Consider the following 18,862-nt stretch of genomic DNA (forward strand, 5'->3'; position numbering starts at 1 on the left):
TCAGTAAGATGAAATCTTTCCATTTGCAATGATGTGGATGGAACTAGCTAGATAAGTCAATCAGAGAAAAACAACAATCATATGATCTCTCTGACATGAGGAATTTGAGAGGCAGGGTGGGGAGTTGTCGGGGGGAGGGAAGGAAAAAATGAAACAAGATGGGATCCGGAGGGAGACACCATAAGAGACTCTTAATCTCAAGAAAGAAACTGAGGGTTGCTGGTGTGAGTTATGAAACTGAGGGGTAGAGTGGCTGGGTTATGGACATTGGGGAGGGTATATGCTATGGTAAGTGCTGTGAAATGTGTAAGCCTGATGATTCACAGACCTCTACCCCTGAGGAAAATAATACACTATATGTTTATTTTAAAATACACTAAACAAACAAACAAAAGACAGCCGATAGAATGGGAGAAGGTATTTAGAAAGGACATATCAGACAAAGGGTTGGTGTCCAAAATCTATAAAGAACTTAGCAAACTCAACACCCAAAGAACAAATAATCCAATCAAGAAATGGGCAGAGACATGAACAGACATTTCTCCAAAGACGACATCCAAATGGCCAACAGACATGTGAAAAAATGCTCAACATCATTTGGCATCAGAGAAATACAAATCAAAATCACAATAAGATACCACATCACACCAACTGGAATGGCTAAAACTAACAGGCAGGAAATGACAGATGTTGGCGAGGATGCAGAGAAAGAGGAACCCTCCTACACTGCTGGGGGGAAGCAAGCTGGTACAGCCAAGGGCAACTGCACCCCCATTTTTTTAAAGACTTTATTTATTTATTTGACAGACAGAGATCACAAGCAGGCAGAGAGAGAGGAAGGGAAGCAGGCTCCCTGTCGAGCAGAGAGCCCGATGTGGGGCTCAATCCCAGAACCCTGGGATCATGACCTGAGCCGAAGGTAGAGGCTTTAACCCACTAAACCACCCAGGAGTCCCTGCACCCCCATTTTTATAGAAGATGTCCATAATAGCCAAATTATAAAAATACACACACGCATACACACACACACATATCTACACACACACACACACACACACACACACACACACACACACGAACACACAGGGATATTACTCAGCCATCAAAAAAATGAAATCTTGCCATTTGCAACCATGTGGATGGAACTAGAGGTTAATATGCTAAGCGAAATGAGTCAATCAGAGAAAGACAATTATTACATGATTTCACTCAGTGGGATTTAAAAAACAAAACAAAGGAGCACAGAGGAAGGAAGGGAAAAATAAAACAAGACATAATCAGAGAGAGAGACAAACCATAAAGGACTCTTAATCATAGGGAACAAACTGAGGGTTGCTGGAGGGGAGGGGATTGAGGGGATAGGGTAACTGGGTAATGGGCATTAAGGAGGGCACATGATGTAATGAGCACTGAGTGTTATATACAACTGATGAATCACTGAACTCTACTTCTGAAACTAATAATACACTATGTTAATTAATTTAACTTAAATAAACAAAAACAAAAATAAAGAAGAAACAACAAGGGTGCCTGGGTGGCTCAGTGGGTTACAGCCTCTGCCTTCGGCTCAGGTCATGATCCCAGGGTCCTGGGATAGAGCCCCGCATTGTGGCGGGGGGGGGGTCTCTGCTCAGCAGGGAGCCTGCTTCCTCCTCTCTCTGTCTGCCTGCCTCTCTGCCTGCCTGTGATCTCTGTCTGTCATATAAATAAATAAAATCTTAAAACAACAACAAAAAAACACTTTAGAGAAGTATAACAGAATCCGGAATCTCTATAACACAATGGCTACAGAAGATGTATAAATTGAGAGGGAGATCAGCATTTAAGTTATCTATCAAGTTTGCCAGTGAGTCATGCAGAAAATGACAGAAAACAATTTTTTTTAAAGATTTTATTATTTATTTGAGAGAGAGAGAAAGAGAGAGAGACCACAATCAGGTGGAGGGGCAGAAGGAGAGGGAGAAACAGAATCCCCGCTGAACAGGGAGACAGATGCAGGGCTCGATCCCAGGACCTTGTGATCATGATCTGAGCCAAAGGCTGATGCTTAACTGAGTAAGCCACCCAGGTGCCCCAGGAGAGGAAACAATTTTTAAGAAAGTGCATAAAAAGAGCCAAATGTGGAAATGACAGGAGCCAGGAGCCAGGAGGCCAATCCAAAGAATATAAGGAAGGTAAAAAATATAGAGATACATATACAGGTACATGGCAGGGCTAGAATAAAAACAAGAGCTGGGACAGCTATGAGGAAGCAGGCTAGAGATAAGGATTTGAAAGATTTGGAAGACAGATTTGGGTCAGATTCATAGGCTGTAGATCCAAAGTTTTCCCCTGTAATGATGGGGCACATTTTGCCTGTCCACGAAAGGCCTCCTAGCCTTGAAACTTCAGGTTCTTTACTCCTGTATTCTTTCAAGGGGAGAACACTGAACAAGTTATTTTAGAGTTACCACTACCCTCAATGGGTAAAATAAAAAAATCCAACGGTTGGCCACAAGAGTGGGGATGTCTTATTCTAGGTGAAGAAGTATCACCTGTCTAATTCAAGGTCAAAGCCAGCATAAGGCAAAGTTTAAACTCTTTCCAATATGAACTACCCTATATTCTGTCAAATAACAAATATACTGACATAATTTGATCTGGGTGGATGAAACTCCTTGTCTTATTACTTCCTACTAAGTGTTAGACTAATGTTTTACTTTCATGTTGAGAAGAGATACCATAAGAATGCAAAATCTTAGCAAAGATCTTTTTGTCTTCATGACTGTGATATCACAATCCTAGAGATATCCCAAAAATCAAATCTCTCATTTGGGACTAATGAAATTCTTAGTATTATAATCATAAGTTGGTCAGACTGAAGAGAAATGTTACCTGATGATGTTTACTCAACAGGATTTTAGTTTCTTCCTATCTCCGTGCTTTCTCCCACCAAACTACCTATCTAGTTTAATTGAGCAGCGATAGAACTTCAGTATGTGGCACTAACTCAAATATTTCCCAAGATATCCCCATTGTTATAAGACTAAAGAGAAAATTCTCCATCGGATTAACTCTCACTGGACTCAAACGCTAGAAATTCCTTGTATAAACCAAGGGGACCTTGCCTGTCTGCAGCCTTGCATAGTCCCTTTTAAACAAGCAAAGCTCCAGGCACCAAAGGCAACTGGACATGCCTCTTCTCAGCAGTAGCTTCAGCCCATCTGGAGCTGCCACCTCACCCCGCCCCATGCTTTGCTCTCTGACCCCATGTTTTCCAGCTCAGTTTGACCTACCTTCCGTTCTACTCCCTCGCTCTTCAGAATCGGTACTTTATACTGCTTAGCTTGATTGTTGGGTCCTTCTTTGACTGCATTTCTCCTCACCACAATGACTGTCCTGGCTTTGGTGATGCCAGTTTAAAACTCTCATCTTGTCCAGTCTAGCCTGGCTCTGAGGATCTACCATAGACCACAGACCCTCAAAGCCATGTTACTTCCATGATGACTGTAGAGTGACACCTGGAGAGACTGATCTTTCAGAACAATCTCTGAGGTTCAATTTCTCTCCTTAGAGTGGTAACTGAAGAAGTACATTAAATATGGCATCTCTTTGTCAGAGTCCTTGCAGATTTAGGCAGAAGCTGTTCTTTTGGAAATGGTAACTCTCTCCAGCTACAGGAAGGATGGGATGGCGTCAATATTATAGAAACATGCTTTTCTATAACATTTTCTAAAACTAAAACGCATGGGAAGGCTCTGCCTTATTACTACAATATATAGTGAAGGAAGAAGACCTTATCATCCCCTGAGCATTACCTCTAGGTCCTCCAGGGTTAGCTTCTATGTTCACTACCAGGATACAGCTGGCTTTGTGGAAGGAGAATATACTTGGAGTAAGACCAATCTGAGTTTCAAGTTTATCCTGCTCCTGAGGCTTTGGGACTCAAGATTCCTCATGTGTAAAGTGAGTACATTGCCCAGTAGATATGTGTGTATGTGTGTGTGTGTGTGTGTGTGTGTGCGCGCGCGCGCGCACGCACACGCGCTCATGCACATACAGATATGTTAGCATTACTGTTATTGTGACATTGCACCAAGTACTGTTCCAATCACGTTATAAATGTTACTTCATTAAGTCTCTATAATTATAAAGCAGGTACCATTGTTACCACCTCACTCTACAGATGAAGAAACTGAACCACAAAGAAATCGAGCGCTTTTGAAGGATACACAGCTAACAAGTACCAGTCTGGATTTGAAAACAGCAATGTGGCTTCACAGTTGGTGCTCTTAACCACTGCCCTCTACTGTCCCCACGTGGTATCCCCTGCCATAATTGGTACTCAGCAAATGAGGGCAATTAGAACAATCACTGCAATTATATCCTCACCACATACTAAAGGCAATTCCACAATGCATTGTCTGTTCATTCAACTAGCAGATTATGTAAATGTGATGAGTGCTTATATAATGCAAATTGCTTACAAAATGTGAAATATAAATTAAATCATTACATCTCTCCATGCACTTCTACAGTATCTATCCCCATTGTAGCAGCAGCACCTGGTGCCCCGTGGGTGTTGAGTGAATGCTTATTCATTTGTGGTTCACACTGTGTGGCTGTAGAACATAATGATATAAATATCATCATTAATGTTACAATTGTCAAAAATAAGAATTCCATATTAAAGAGCAAGTGTCACCAGAACACAACTGTACAAAGGCCCAGACTTAATGACCTTTTCAAAGTCTGGCAAGTTCTAAATTCTGAAACAGTCACAGGATCATCAGTTTTTTCCTGCCGTATAAGGTTTGTTTCTGTTTTTGGGAACTCCTATTTTCTAAGAAATTTGACATTTCTGCCTCTAGGTCTTGCTCTCAATTTTGGCCACTTCAGAAATTTGACAAGGGCATGCAAAATCATCACTTGCCCATACCTGCCATTAACACTGGGTTCACCTTCAGCATCTGGGTTAAACTCTGTTAGAGAAAGCTTGCAGAACTAGGACCCTAATAACCACTAATGCATGATGTACCAGGCCGCAATGTACTAGTTCGCCCTTCCCTTTCATGTTACATTCACCACCCTAACTAAGTGGTGGTGGTGAAAGCCAGCCTTGTGACTAATGGGCCTTTGATCAGTTTGCTTCCTGACAGCTGTACATATAAATGAATGTTTATCCCAATTAAGTAATGAACATTGATTCTTCTTACCCTCTGACTGCAAAGTGTCCCTTCATCTCAAAGAACCCCCATCATTCGTATGTCAAGGATAATATCTTCTCATTTGAAAAGCATTATTTAGGGGATAGAGCATGTATAGTCTAGGACACTTTGGAGAAAAAGAGCAAGGGTTAAAAAAGTAGTGGGACAGATTTTCTAAAATCTGCTAGCATGATCTAGTGTGGTCAAGGAAGCTACAATTTTCTGAGCACCTGTAATTGCTAGTATGTAAAGTACTACACATATGTTATTTCATTTTATCTTCCCATTAATCTTATAACTATCATCAGATCCATTGTACAGAGAAGGAAAATGAAGAAAATGAAGCTAGGGGGTTGGGAGGAGGAGTAACTAAATGACTTGCTTGTGGTTATGTGGTTGGTCAGTGACTAACATTCAAACGGCCTGATTCTAGGTTCTACATGACTCCAAAGTTTTATTTCCCCAGCACCTTGGATAATCATTATGTTTCTTATACACTAGAAATAGTACTGGGTTTGAGATCTGGCTCCATTCCTGCTAGCTCTATGGCCGTGAATAAGCTGCATATCCTTTCTGATCTAGAGCTCTTCACCCACAGATCAAAATCGATCAGAACCCACTCTGGTTACCTGACCAAATGGTTGTTAACGGGATCCGCACATAACCATGAGCTATCCCAATTCGATGGATTATGGCATGTTTATAAATAGACTTTGTTACTCTGTTGTAGTCTCTGGGCCACTCTGACATTTTGTTGCTTCCCCTTCCTGACTCCAAAAGCAACACTAGGGTTGACTTTGCCAGTAACAGATTTGTTTTCATTATTAGGGGTGATTCTGTCTTGAAGTTGGAACAGAAGTGGCAATTGAATGTGCTTTCATGGGAATTTCAAAGATTCCCTTTTTCTTGGGGAAAGAGGAAATAGGAGCCAAAGGAACAGCAATTAAATCTGTAGTTTCAAGACAAATGTTACTAAGGCACAGATGATATCATGCAATAGTTGGAATTTCTCCTGTTTTCTCAGGCTAACAGAGCAGTGGCAGCCGTCTGAAATCTCACACCAGCTGTCAGCATCTGTTCCAGAGGTTGCCACTCCCATGCATCTCTTTGTCAAATTCCTCTCTCTCCAGCCCAAATCTGCTGTTTTAACTCCTAGCAAAACCCCGGAAATCATGAGGGAGTCTGGGGCTGCTCTGGTCATCTGGGGCTCATGAGGCATCAGAGGGCTCTTACTCTATGTGGCAGTTTTCTAGAATGGAGACTCACTGATGACATAACAGTAACCATTAACTGAGGAGTCTATGTCTTGACAGATTATCCACCCAGCCCCTCCAGTGCCAGGTAAGTTGACACACCCTATAGGAAATGAGAGGAAATTGTAACATGTGCAACCAGTGTCTCCTCTCAAGTGTACTGAAATCCCTATGTATTTTATCCAGAAAGTAGACTAATCAAGGAACATAATAAGGCTGAATCTAATGCCCATTTTGAGCAAAATATTCCTGAGGTTTAAAAGTCAGTAAGACAGCTTGATGGTTCCACAAAAAGTTAAAGAATGACCATGGGAGGGGCGCCTAGGTGGCTCAGTGGGTTAAAGCCTCTGCCTTCAGCTTAGGTCATGATCCCAGGGTCCTGGGAACGAGCCCCACATCGGGCTCTCTGCTCAGCAGGGAGCCTGCTTCATCCTCTCTCTCTGCCTGCTTCTCTGTGATCTCTGCCTGTCAAATAAATAAATAAAATTTTTAATTTAAAAAAAAAAAGAATGACCATGGGACCCAGCAATTCCATTCCTGGATAGATACCCTCAAACTGACAACAAGTACTGAAACAAATCCTTATACACAAATGTCCAAATACACAATAGCCGAAAGGTGAATGAAGCCAGCCACAAAAGGTCACATGTTGAATGATTCCATTTACGTGGAATATCCGGAATAGGTAAACCCACAGACACAGAGAGAAGACTGCTCATTACTAGCAACTGAAAGAAAGAGGGAACAGCAACTAAGTGCTTAACTGGTAAGGGGCTTTATTCTGGGATAGGCTGATGGAGAAATGTTTTGGAACTAGATAGGTGTGGCTGTACAACATTATGGATGTATAAAATGCCACAGAATTATTCATTTTACAACTGTTAATTTTATGTTACATGAATTTCACCTCAATTAAAAAAGAACCTACTACTAAAGCTTGTGACTTCCTCTGAAATGCATAAAAATAAACATGGATTGGTGAATGGACAGACATAAATATGTGACAAAGCACAAAGAACAAAATATTAATTGTAGAATTCAGGTGGTAGGTCCATGGTGTTTACTTTAAAATTCAGTATTTCAATGTATTTGGAAAATTTTATAATAAAATATTAGGAAAATAATAAAACCTGGCACTTATCATTTCATCAGGCAAGTTGGAAAGGAGGTGCTAAACTTCTGCTCTCCAACATAGGTCTTACCATCTTGGTCCTGGCCAGGACATGTTTGGGAATCTGTCAGGATAAATTAGCTGGGCTTTTTCCACTAGATGCATTCTTCACTTCCCCTATTCACCCCTACTTTATCCATCTGCAGATAAAGCTATCATTTCATGATAATAACTGCTATTTACACACATCCGCTACAGTTAGACCCTCTGCAGAGACTTCTATTCATTGTCTCCAATGCTTTTATCAAAGTGGGTTACAGATGAGAAGCCTTCCCTATGAGTAATACCAGACACAATAAAAATACACACATTCTGTTTAAGTACACTGTATAGGAAGTAGAAAACAGACAAAATTACTTTATTAGAGGAGGATGATGCTACCCTTAGTTGGCAGTTGACTGGAAGGCTCATCAGCAGGGCAGGGGCACTCATGGCACCATTTTATTTCTTGATGCAATGTTGATTACAAGAGTACATTCACTTTGTAAAGATCTGTTGAAATGTAAATATGTTTTGCCTTTTGTGTATATACTATATATTAATAAAAGTTTAATAAAAATGAATCAATAAAATGTAAGTAAAACGAATTAGTAAAACCTAAAGCTGGCCTGTTGAAAGAATTTTAAAAAATCAAGAGGTGTGCCTGGGTGGCTCAGTCAGTTGAGCATCCAACTCTTGATTTCAACTCAGGTCATTTTCACGGGGTTGTGAGGCTGAATCCTGCGTTGGGCTCTATACTGGATGTAGAGCCTATTTGAGATTCTCTCTCTCCCCCTCTCCCTCTGCCCCTCCCTACCCCCACCCCCTCACTGGCTTGCTCTCCCAAAAACAAAAACAAAATGATTAGGAGTAAGAGGAAGAGACATTAACTGCCAATATGTAGGGAGCTGAAATTTTACAGTATAATACTGTATAGCACATTTATTCTAACAGCCTTCAAAATCTTGATGAAATAGATGCTTTTCTAAGAAAACAACTATAACTAGGATTGTAAGTGACAGCAGCCAATCACATACTTTGTTGCTGTGTGGAGTCCAAATGAAGGCTGAATTCACAAATCCCTCTTCTGCCAACACCTGAAGGGGCCACAGCAGCACACACACAAACTGACCAATTAGTGAGCAGCTAGGGGCCACTAGGAATTGCAGGCCCCTTATTCTGCAGAAGCCATAAAGCCCTGCCAGAGAAAGAAGGTGGTGGGAGTCACTGTGGTTAGAGTCTAATTCTATTTCTTACGAAATAAGAAGGACACACTGGGCTGTGTCCTTGTTGCCTTCTTGAGGCCAGGAGATGACCAAGTAAAAGTAGATGGCTCAAAACTATTGAACAGACACAATGCTAGATCAGGGATGGGGATAGTACTTTTGTTGTAATAAGTATCCTTTTGTTTACAAACAGGAAACTCCCTTTTGATTATTTGATAGATGGCTAAAAATGTTACTTCTGCTTTAAGTAGATTTTCAAAGAAAAGTCAACCCATGGGGCACCTGGGTGGCTCAGTTAGTTAAGCGTCTGCCTTCAGCTCAGGTCATGATCTCAGGGTTCTGGGATCGAGCCCACGTTGGGCTCCCTGCTCAGCAGAAAGTCTGCTTCTCTCCCTCTCTTTCTCTCAAATAAATAAATAGAGTCTTAAAAAAATAAAATAAAAGTCAACCCATGTGGCATGGAGGGAAAGGAATAAAACAAATGTTAAGTTTAGGCAATAATCCATTAGCAGCTGGGTAGGACATAGTTGAGGAAACATTTTCTCTGCAAGCTCTAACTTGACACCTTGAGATAACAAAATTCAAGCAGGAAGAGATGGTCAAATAAATGAGATGTTGCAGAAAGAATCAGAAGGGCCAAAGGGAACCAGATTTTATGACACTAAACAACCTGAACTCTCCTGTCACTTCAGAAAGGCAGCTTTTGTAATGAAAGCAAAAGTTAGCACAGAAATGACTGAAACATGAGCAGAGAAGGGGTCCTTTCTTGGAAGGGTGGGTGGGGATTGAGTTGTGAGGTACACTGTTGTTAATGAGGTTTCATTTATTTTTTTATTTTTTTTTTTTTTTAAAGATTTTATTTATTTATTTGATAGATCACAAGCAGGCAGAGAGGCAGGCAGAGAGAGAGGAGGAAGCAGGCTCCCCAGAGAGCCCGATGCGGGGCTCGATCCCAGGACTCCGAGATCATGACCTGAGCCGAAGGCAGCGGCCCAACCCACTGAGCCACCCAGGCGCCCCAAGGTTTCATTTTTGTAAATGTATACACTTGTATCAAAAAGTTTTACCATACCATACAGAGGTTTCAGTTTTGAAGGTAGAATCACAGAGGAGATGGTTTGTTTGTGATTAGGAAGGAACTAAGAGTATTTGTAGGCTAAAGGGAAGGACCAAGCTGCAAATGTTTAAGATAAAAGAGAGAAAGTGAAAAAAAGGGATGAAGCAAGATTCTAGATTCAGGGGGAGGAGAGTATGTAGACGCAAGGGAAAGGTTTGGCTTTCAAGAGGAGGCTGGCTAACAACTAGCATAATTTCTCTAGTAATTGAATATTGGCCCCTAAAAAGTCATATCCATTTCTTAATCACGGTACTTATGGATGTGACCTTACTTGGAAACAAGATCTTTGCAGATAATAATTAAGGATTACCAAATGAGATCAATCCTGTAACTGTATCTTTATAAGAGAAGAGAGGAAGCTTTGAGACACAAACAGAGGAGACCCATAGGGAAAATAGCCAGGTGAAGATGGAGACAGACACTGGAATTGTAAGCCCCAAACTAATGAAAGGTTAGAGCTACCAGGAGCTAAAAGCAGCAAGGAAGGAGTCTCCCCTAGAGCCTTCAAGAGGGAGGACAGCCCTGCCAACACCTTCGCTTCAGGATTCTGGCTTCCAAGACACTATGAGATAATGAATTTCTGTTGTTTTAATCAACCTGGTCTGTGGGCATTTGTTACGGCACCTCTGGGAAACTAACATAACCACCAAACTCCAGGCTAAAAAAGCATGCAAAGAATGAGCAAACCCAAGATGCAAGGACAGAGTTCAGAGATGTGTCCTGACTCACTGGTTGGGTTAGGGGGCCAGTCAGCTTAGTAAATCTTTGTTCCTGGAACAACCATGGCTATGTAAATCTCAGCCTTGAATGCATCCTTCCTAGGTGACATCCAGTCTCCATACAGCCTTGTGCTTTCCACTGCCCTGGATGGTATTTATTATGATGTCCCTGATACTCGTCCTGCTTGCTTTTGGCTCAAAGCATTCAATCTTCCAGTCTTTCTCTGCAAGCCATACAGATTTGTATGAAAAAATCCAATTAAGGAGGCCATGAAGACAAGGCATGTGATATTCTCTGTATTTGAGTGTTCCCTGATTTTAATTCAGACAGCTGCTCAGTTTCTCCTGGGCACCTATATAAACACTTATCTTCATGGTTGGTCTAGCTTAGTGCTGATTCCTACCCTTTAGGTTCAAGTTCTTTAATTCTTCATGACTTAATGTGCCACCAGTTACAGCAAAACAAAACACTGGGAATCATTTACTTGAACCATTTTAGCTCCCCAGCTGGGATTCAAAGAAAGAGGATCTTAATTCTATATATTCAACTCATTGAGAAATTCCCAATATAGAATCAATGTAGATCATCCAGATTCCAAAGGCGGCTTTAGAAAAAGAAGTGTGATAGAGGAACACATTAATTGGATCCACATTTATTTGGTACCTACTCACTACCACACAGCTTGCTAGGTATTAGAAATATATGTATGATTAAGGGGAATAAGTATGACCTTCAAAGAACTCACTGTCTCCATGTGTAATTTGTTAAAAGACATTTGACTGAACAATGTGAGTACGATAGAATATGCATAATCTTCTGGTATAAATGGTATAACTGCTTAGGAATCTTGGAAAGGGGTGTTTTCTGGAGATGAGGTAGGGGTTCAGACTAGATACTCTCCATATGCTCCTCCAGATCTACCTACCACTTTTTCCCACCTGTTCTATGCTCTTGAGGTGATCTCTATGAACTGCATCATCTGGGTACTGGTGCCTTCTGGCTTCCAGATGGGTTCAGTCAATGGGAAGACATGAGAGGAGAGAGGAGAGAGAGCTACCTTCCATTCACAGTGCACACTGTCAGGGACTGCACTGTTCTAGGAGAGGCCACAGTTTCTGTCTATAGGTTGCTCTTATGACCTGGCCATGTTCTGGTAACTGCTTCCTCCTTCCTGCTTCCAGCAGCTGCTAGCCTTGGTCTGCTTCTCCATTCTATCTTGGTTTCCCTTAACATTGCCTGCACCACTGTAAAGAGTGAGTCCCATCATGCACCTCCCTGCAACCACTCACTGCGATGTTTCCCCTGTTCAAGGCTGAGGTTAAGAGGTAATTCCCAGTGAGAATGACCTTTGAACTATGTTCTGAAGAACCAGTGAGGTTTTGCAGGTGCATACAGGAATATTCCTCTTGAGAAATGTCATAGTTTCATTCAATTATAGACAACTTTGCTTAATGTGACAATTTCTCACTGATCCTTACAGAAAGGAGTGATTGATCAGGGCTAAGATTCTTGGTTCAGTCTTAGGGAGGGGAGAAGAGAAAGGCCAAAGTAACTTCTGGTAAAGGCTAGCAGAGCCCTTGCGTGTGGGGGGTAGGAAGGAGGAAGCAGCAAGAAGAGAGAGAAGTTCAGAGCAGCGAGGTCTAATAGACATACAATACAAACGAGGTAAATCACATATGCACTTTTAAATGTTGTAGAAGTCACATTACAAAAAAATAAAAAGACGTGGAAGTTAGTCAAGGGTCCACTGATGGATGAATGGATGAACAAAATGTTGCATATCCACCTAATGGAATATTATCCAGCCTTAAAAAGGAAAGAAATTCTGACACATACTACAATATGGACGAATGTTAAGGCCATTATGAGGTATTCAGAGTAGTCAGAATCATAGAGACAAAAAGTAGAAAGGTGGTAGCCAGGGGCTGGAGGAAGGAAAAAATGGGGAGTTGCTGAATGGGTACAGATGATCAGTTTTGCAAGATAAAAAGAATTCCAGAGCTAGACTGCAGAACAATGAGAATATACTTAACACTATGGAAATGTATACTTAAAATGCTTCATGACATGGGGCGCCTGGGTGGCTCAGTCAGTTAAGCATCTGCCTTTGGCTCAGGTCATGATCCCAGAATCCTGGGATCAAGTCCCATGTTGGGCTCTCTGCTCACCAGGGATCCTGCTTCTCCCTCTCTCTCTGCTTGTGCTCTGTTTCTCACTTTCTCTCTCTCAAATAAACAAATAAAATCTTTAAAAAAATGGTTGATGACAAACTTTATATTTAATACACATTTTTACCACAATTTTGAAACCATTAAAAAGAAATGGTAAAATTAATTTTTAGTACATATTTTATTTAGGGGCAGGCACCTGGATAGCTCAGTCGGTTAAGTGTCCAACTCTAGATTTTAGCTCAGGTCATGATCTCAGGGTCTTAAGATCAAGCCCTGAGTCAGGCTCCATGCTAGATGTAGAGCCTGCTTAAGATTCTCTCCCTCTACCCCCCCAATACCCGCTCATGTGCGCACGCTCTCTCTCTCTCTGTGTATACATATATATATTATTTAAACCATTATATCCACAATATTATCATTTCAATCTGTAATCTATATATTTAGTAAGAAAATCTGTATTTTTTCATACTGAGCTGTTGAGGTACGGTATATTTTTTTATTTACACTTATGGAACTCAATTTGAACTTGCCACATTTCAAACATTCAATAGCCATATGCGGCTAACTGCTACCACATTGGGACAGTGCAGGTCTAGAGCTCTGAACATCAGTGACTTGCTCAGTAATGACTTTTTTTCTGAGGTAGTACCCAGCACGGCCTGAGACCTAAGTTTTTTGTGCAGCATCATAGAAGGTGATCTATAAGTTATCCCAGAACCCCCAAGTCAAAAGAGATCCGAAAAAGCACTGAGCTCACCTCCACTGTCCCAGGCAAACCATTTGCTGCAATTGCTCTGGCCCTTGATCAGAGAGCTAAGTTTGTACATCTGTGAGGTGCAGTTAGTAGTAATAGATACCAGAGTGAGATTCACTAGCTCCATGACCTTGGACAATTTGCATACCATCTCAAAGCTTGAATTTTTTCATTGGTGAAAGAGAGGTAATAATGATGGAATCTTGTAAGGGTATTGTGAGAATTACATCAATGCACGAACAAGGCTTCCGGGAAAGGTAGCTGGTACACAGCAAACAGTGTTAGTCACTACTATTGTAAGATCACCATCCCCGTCGTCATTATTTTCACCACTAGTACATCTTAGACATTAACAGTGCTTGACATATTTTCAGACTTTTGATCAGTCCCTCAGCCAATGTTAAACAAGGTGATGGTGCAGTGAGGAAGAACAGAGACTTTGGGGCTGGATGGCTTCGGTTCAAACTGTGGTGCTGGCATTTTCAAGTGGAGAGAAATTCATTTTCCCCCTCAGCGTCTCCTCCTCCCCTCCATGATCCCTACACACAAGGCTCCATCTACCCTCCAGCATAACCTCCTTATCTGTCAATTTTTAAATGTGCACAATGGGAATAATACTAGGAAACACTGCATAGGACTACAGTGAGTACTGCGGGCGGTACTGTAGATGCAGCACTTAATACATGTCCTGGCACACAGCAAGCCTCAGAGAGGCCGAAGCTGCTGCCGCTGGGTGAACAACTGGAGAGGCTGCAGGGAATAAAGCAGACACCACACTCGCCCCTCAGAGTATGAACTTGCAGGAAGCTGGCCCTTAAACCAATAATAGAAATAAAGATTGAGGAGTGTCCTGTGGGAAGGGCAAAGTGTTAGCATATGGAAAGTGCTTCCTAATGTCTTTCTTATACTATAATTTAAAAGCCTATTGTTCTCCTTAGTAGACAAAAGCTTTCCTCTCACTGGTAGCTTATGAGTACACCACTTCTCTTGGTTTGTCCATCATCTGAAGCAGCAAGACCTCCGTTCTGCCTTAGAACACTGCCTCATCACTTCCACTTGAATTCAGATAAACCAGGCGCCCACCAGTTGTGTGAAGCAGTGCCCCTTCCATTGAGCCCTTGCAGACTGAGTCAGTAACACCCTCCAAAAACTTACATTTCTCAAACCCGCTTATGGGTGGTAAGAGAATCTTGTTCTCAAGACACAAGTCATTTCCCATCCGTGTAGGTTAGGGTGGGCAAATGCACAACGAGTTTCTGTGTGGCTCCCACTGGGCACTCTTGGCCTCTGCACAAATAATTATAGGATGAACAAGAGATTAGCACTGAAGCAATGTATGGTGAGCTACACTGGAGGTGAGAAGAATACAGATTAATCTCCAAACTGACAAGGTACAAGAGAAGAGGAAATAAAAGAAGTAATAAATTGTTGATAAAACTGTCTTTACAGGGGGTAGGAACTGAAAAAGAAGCATTCTACAGTTCTTATTTGCTAAGTGTTGGCATTCAGCCCTGTCTGACTGGCATGATTAAAACCCATGCATTTGGGAGGACACATGGCAGTGAGACTCTACAGTATGTTCCTTTTGTCCCCGATAAGCTTAGCAAGTCCTCACCTTCTGCAGGATCCCACTCCCTTCTACTCTGTCAGGCCTCAGCCTCAAATCCTGCCCAGGAAGTGAGTATACCTATATGATGGTTCTGTCAAGGAGGAAGACAGAAGGGCCAAGGAGCCTGCCGGGATTGCACTCCAGGGCTTGGAAATAACTCTAAGCTGGCTTCCCGTCCTGTGATCCCTGTTCATCTTTCTCAGGTGGTCTGGTACAGACCATGTGATGGAAAGCTTCTGCTCCTCCCTTCTTTACTCCTTACAGGGAGGGAAAGGGGAGGCTGCTGGACTTGGATTCCTATTGGGAATTCTTGACAAAGCTAGGGAACCTGAGGAGCTACAGCCTTGTTCTGGGGAGGATGATACTGCCTGGCTTAACTGGACTCCAAGTCAGCTTTATAAAAGTGACCAGTACCTTTTTTATAGCTACTAACTGAGAGAGAGAGAGAAAACAAGAATGTAATGTGCATAAGTCTCTAGATAAATCTACATTTATCCAGACTATATTACTGATGGTTTTGGACAATGAAAATATGTTACAGAGAACAGGTGTAGTAATAGACATGAAAAGTCATAAAAATGTTCGTATTTTTTTACATTAATAGCAATATTGAGAATTCATCCCCCCCAATGTTTTTATAAAGGAAGAGAAATAAAACTGCTTTATGCACAGAAATATTCATAGTGGCATAACAATCATGGGAAAAGTAGAAACAATTTAAATAGCCAACAATTGCTAAACAGATTATGGCATGTCCACTTAAGGAATTAATCCATTTAATCCAGCCATCATTAACCATCTATGTGAAAATTGGCTGGAAGTTGGGAAAACGCTTATGGAACAATACTGGGAAAAGAAAGAACAAATAAACATATCTAGACTGTGGTTATAATGTGTCAAAAAGACGTGCTTGGACAAAGGCTGGGAGAGAGCACAGAGAAGAACAAAGATACTAAACGGGCAATATTAGGAGAAAGTCTTTAAAAAAAAAAAAAAAGCAGTTGACAATGTGTCCATAATGCATCCCTACCAGTAACGGCAAAAATAAATCATTTTTGATTTATCAAATCTTGCCTCATTTCTTTGGCTTTTCTTGGGCTGCTTACGTTAGATTCTCTCAACCTGTATGGCAAGACTCCCCACGTGCAATGGATGGAGCCCAGACAATGTGATGCTGCAAATATTGCACCCTTTCCACTGGGCTAGCCGCTCATCCCCAACTTTGAACGGACTCATCTGTTGACCCTGGAGTGCTGTGGTATGAAAAAGCTTCGAAAGCACTCCCTCAGTGAGAGGATTCCCTGTGAAGCCAATCCCCTGGTTCCTATGTCATGCACACTGCATTAACAACTTGGGAGCAGGGCCCTGACCCTCCAGCATTAACAGCATTCAGTTCTGCACCCATGCATGGGCTGGCTTCTCTCCTCCCAGCCAAGTCCCAGGGGGAAGTGTCTCTGACCCTTCCATCTTCATTACGTACAGCTGCTCAAAGGCTGCTCTTAGGACAAGGGAAGTATCCTTCCTTGGCCCCCTCCTTTTCTCCCTTTTCCTCTTCTCCTGGAGAAGATCAACTTGTGGCATGTTTACTGCAAATGCTCATGCAGGTAAACAGTCAGCCTGACATGATCGGTCACATCAAAGCTTCTAAAGAGAGAAGGAAGGAAGCAAGGGCAGGAAAACAACAAAAAAGCAACCATGTCTTCAGAAAACCAGAATCCAAGCAAGTAGATGACTGGGTGTACTTTAGCTCAGCTCATTATTTAGCATCAGTAACAATAACCCAAAAATGTTAACCAGCTCCCTATGCTAAGACAACCTGCTGCTAGGCTGCACTGGTGGCTCAACAAAAACATTCTCTCCTGCCCCTTTGCAGCTTCAACCTACCCCATGTTCACAGTAAATTCCAGAGTTTGATTAAAAACAACAACATTAACAAAAAACTTTCCCCAAGTTCAAAAAGGCATCAATGCTGTCAACCCTGAGAGACCTACTTATTTCGTCCTGAGCTGAGCAGATGCATGAAATACAGCCCAGGCTTCCATGCCCAGGATGTGCCCACTGAGCTCTTTTAACAGTGAAAATGGAGAGGTTAAATTGTGTTGGATTTGGTGCTATTTACTACAGACAACTTGAGCTGAGAACCAGAGACACAAAAGTCACCCTCGGCCCTTTGTGGCTAGCAGGGTTGTAAACACCCCTGCAGATGAGAAGCCCTGTGGCAAAGACTCTCCGTGAGAGCAACACATCTGCAAAAGAAACTTGGGAAAGAAACCCTCGGAAAGAGTCCTTCCACTCAGGAAAGCTCTCTCAGGCTCAGGTGTCTTTCTGCCATGCAGCCCACTCTCAAAAATGAAGGAGAGAAAGAAGAGAAGAAAAAAAAGAAAAGAAAAATTCCCCACCTGCTGCTTACACATATTATGATCAGCGGAGAAAATGCAAGTGCGTGTGGGCACAGTCTTGCACCTCCTTTGGAAGAGGAGGGCAGATCCCCAATGCACTAGTTAATTGTGTAAACCATCCCTCCCACCCCCAGCCGCACGGAAAGCTCCAACCCACACACGCACGCCCACCTCACAGCCAAGCCCCCTCCCCAGCATTCCTTTTCCAGCTTTAGAGAAATCACAAGATTCTACTCACATGTGGCAGCTTCAGCCTCCGTCTACCTCTCCCCAGCCTGTGCAGGGGCTCCAGTCGCGGCGGCGGCGGCTGCTGCTGCTGCTGCTTTTTCTGTTGCAAGTGAAACAAACCTTCATCGACAGAGATGGTTTTCCTCTGGGCTGCTTTGTCTGAGATTCCCCAGATGAACAACGACTCGTTTATGTCATTATCCGAGTTTGATAGCTCCCCTAACACAGGCAAGGCTTTGGGGCTGTCATCTTCCACCGGCGGGGCTTCTGGTGAGAGAAACAACAGATCTGAAACTGACAACTGATCACATCAGAACACTCCAGGGGATGGCAACCCAAGACTACAGAAGTAACACATTAGCTTGCAATGATACCATGCACAGGCGCAGCTCATCTGTCTTCTCCTGGCACTGTGAGCCTGACCAAGTTGAAGAGACATTATTTATGAACTTACGGCTTCCAGAATGACTCCAGGTGAAGCCATATGGGCATCATAAAGCATCGTGCCACAGAAGGCTTCTGCCACCCTCGGACACATCCAACGTCAATAAAGGGGGTAATACCATTTGGTGGTGAAAAGTTAAAGGCTTTCAGACAGAACAAGATTTATATACACCGAAGTAGACTTCAAATGTGAGCTCCAGCACTTAGTAGCTGTGTAAATTTGGGCAAAGTCCTTATTTTCTCTGCGTCTCTCTCTTAATCCGCACATTACAGATAATAAAACTTATCCTCAGAAGAGCTGCAGGAGGTAAATGCAACGGTGTATACAAACTATCACATTCAATGCATGTCTCACAGCAGGCACCCCATAAGAGATATTAAAGATCCCTTATCCCTGCAGTAGCATTTGCTTACTATGGGGACTCTTCATCTCTTAATGAAGAACCTTGTGGTTGTATCATAAAACATCAGGATCATTCCAGTGGTCTATGTAATTAATCGCTTCCTCAGAAGAAACAAATAATGATACTTTACACATATCTGGATAAGCACTAATTTTTAGCTCTTAAGCATGTAAAAAATGCTGGGATGGCCATTTCTCAGAT

At 42.2% G+C, this 18,862-nt stretch overlaps 1 protein-coding gene across 1 annotated transcript in view; it reads right to left on the reverse strand.

Annotated features, from left to right (window-relative positions):
• The window catches only part of ANKFN1 (ankyrin repeat and fibronectin type III domain containing 1), a 405,557-nt gene extending 387,485 nt beyond the window's left edge, over nucleotides 1-18,072 (reverse strand). Inside the window, exon 1 of the mRNA XM_032872010.1 lies at nucleotides 17,824-18,072. The gene's annotated coding sequence lies outside the window, so the exon portion shown is untranslated. The remainder of the gene's footprint in view (nucleotides 1-17,823) is intronic.
• Between the last annotated feature and the right edge of the window lie 790 nt (nucleotides 18,073-18,862).

Source organism: Lontra canadensis, unplaced genomic scaffold, assembly GCF_010015895.1.
Source record: "Lontra canadensis isolate GAN:19392208 unplaced genomic scaffold, GSC_riverotter_1.0 scaffold43, whole genome shotgun sequence".
Classification (NCBI taxonomy): Eukaryota; Metazoa; Chordata; class Mammalia; order Carnivora; family Mustelidae; genus Lontra; species Lontra canadensis.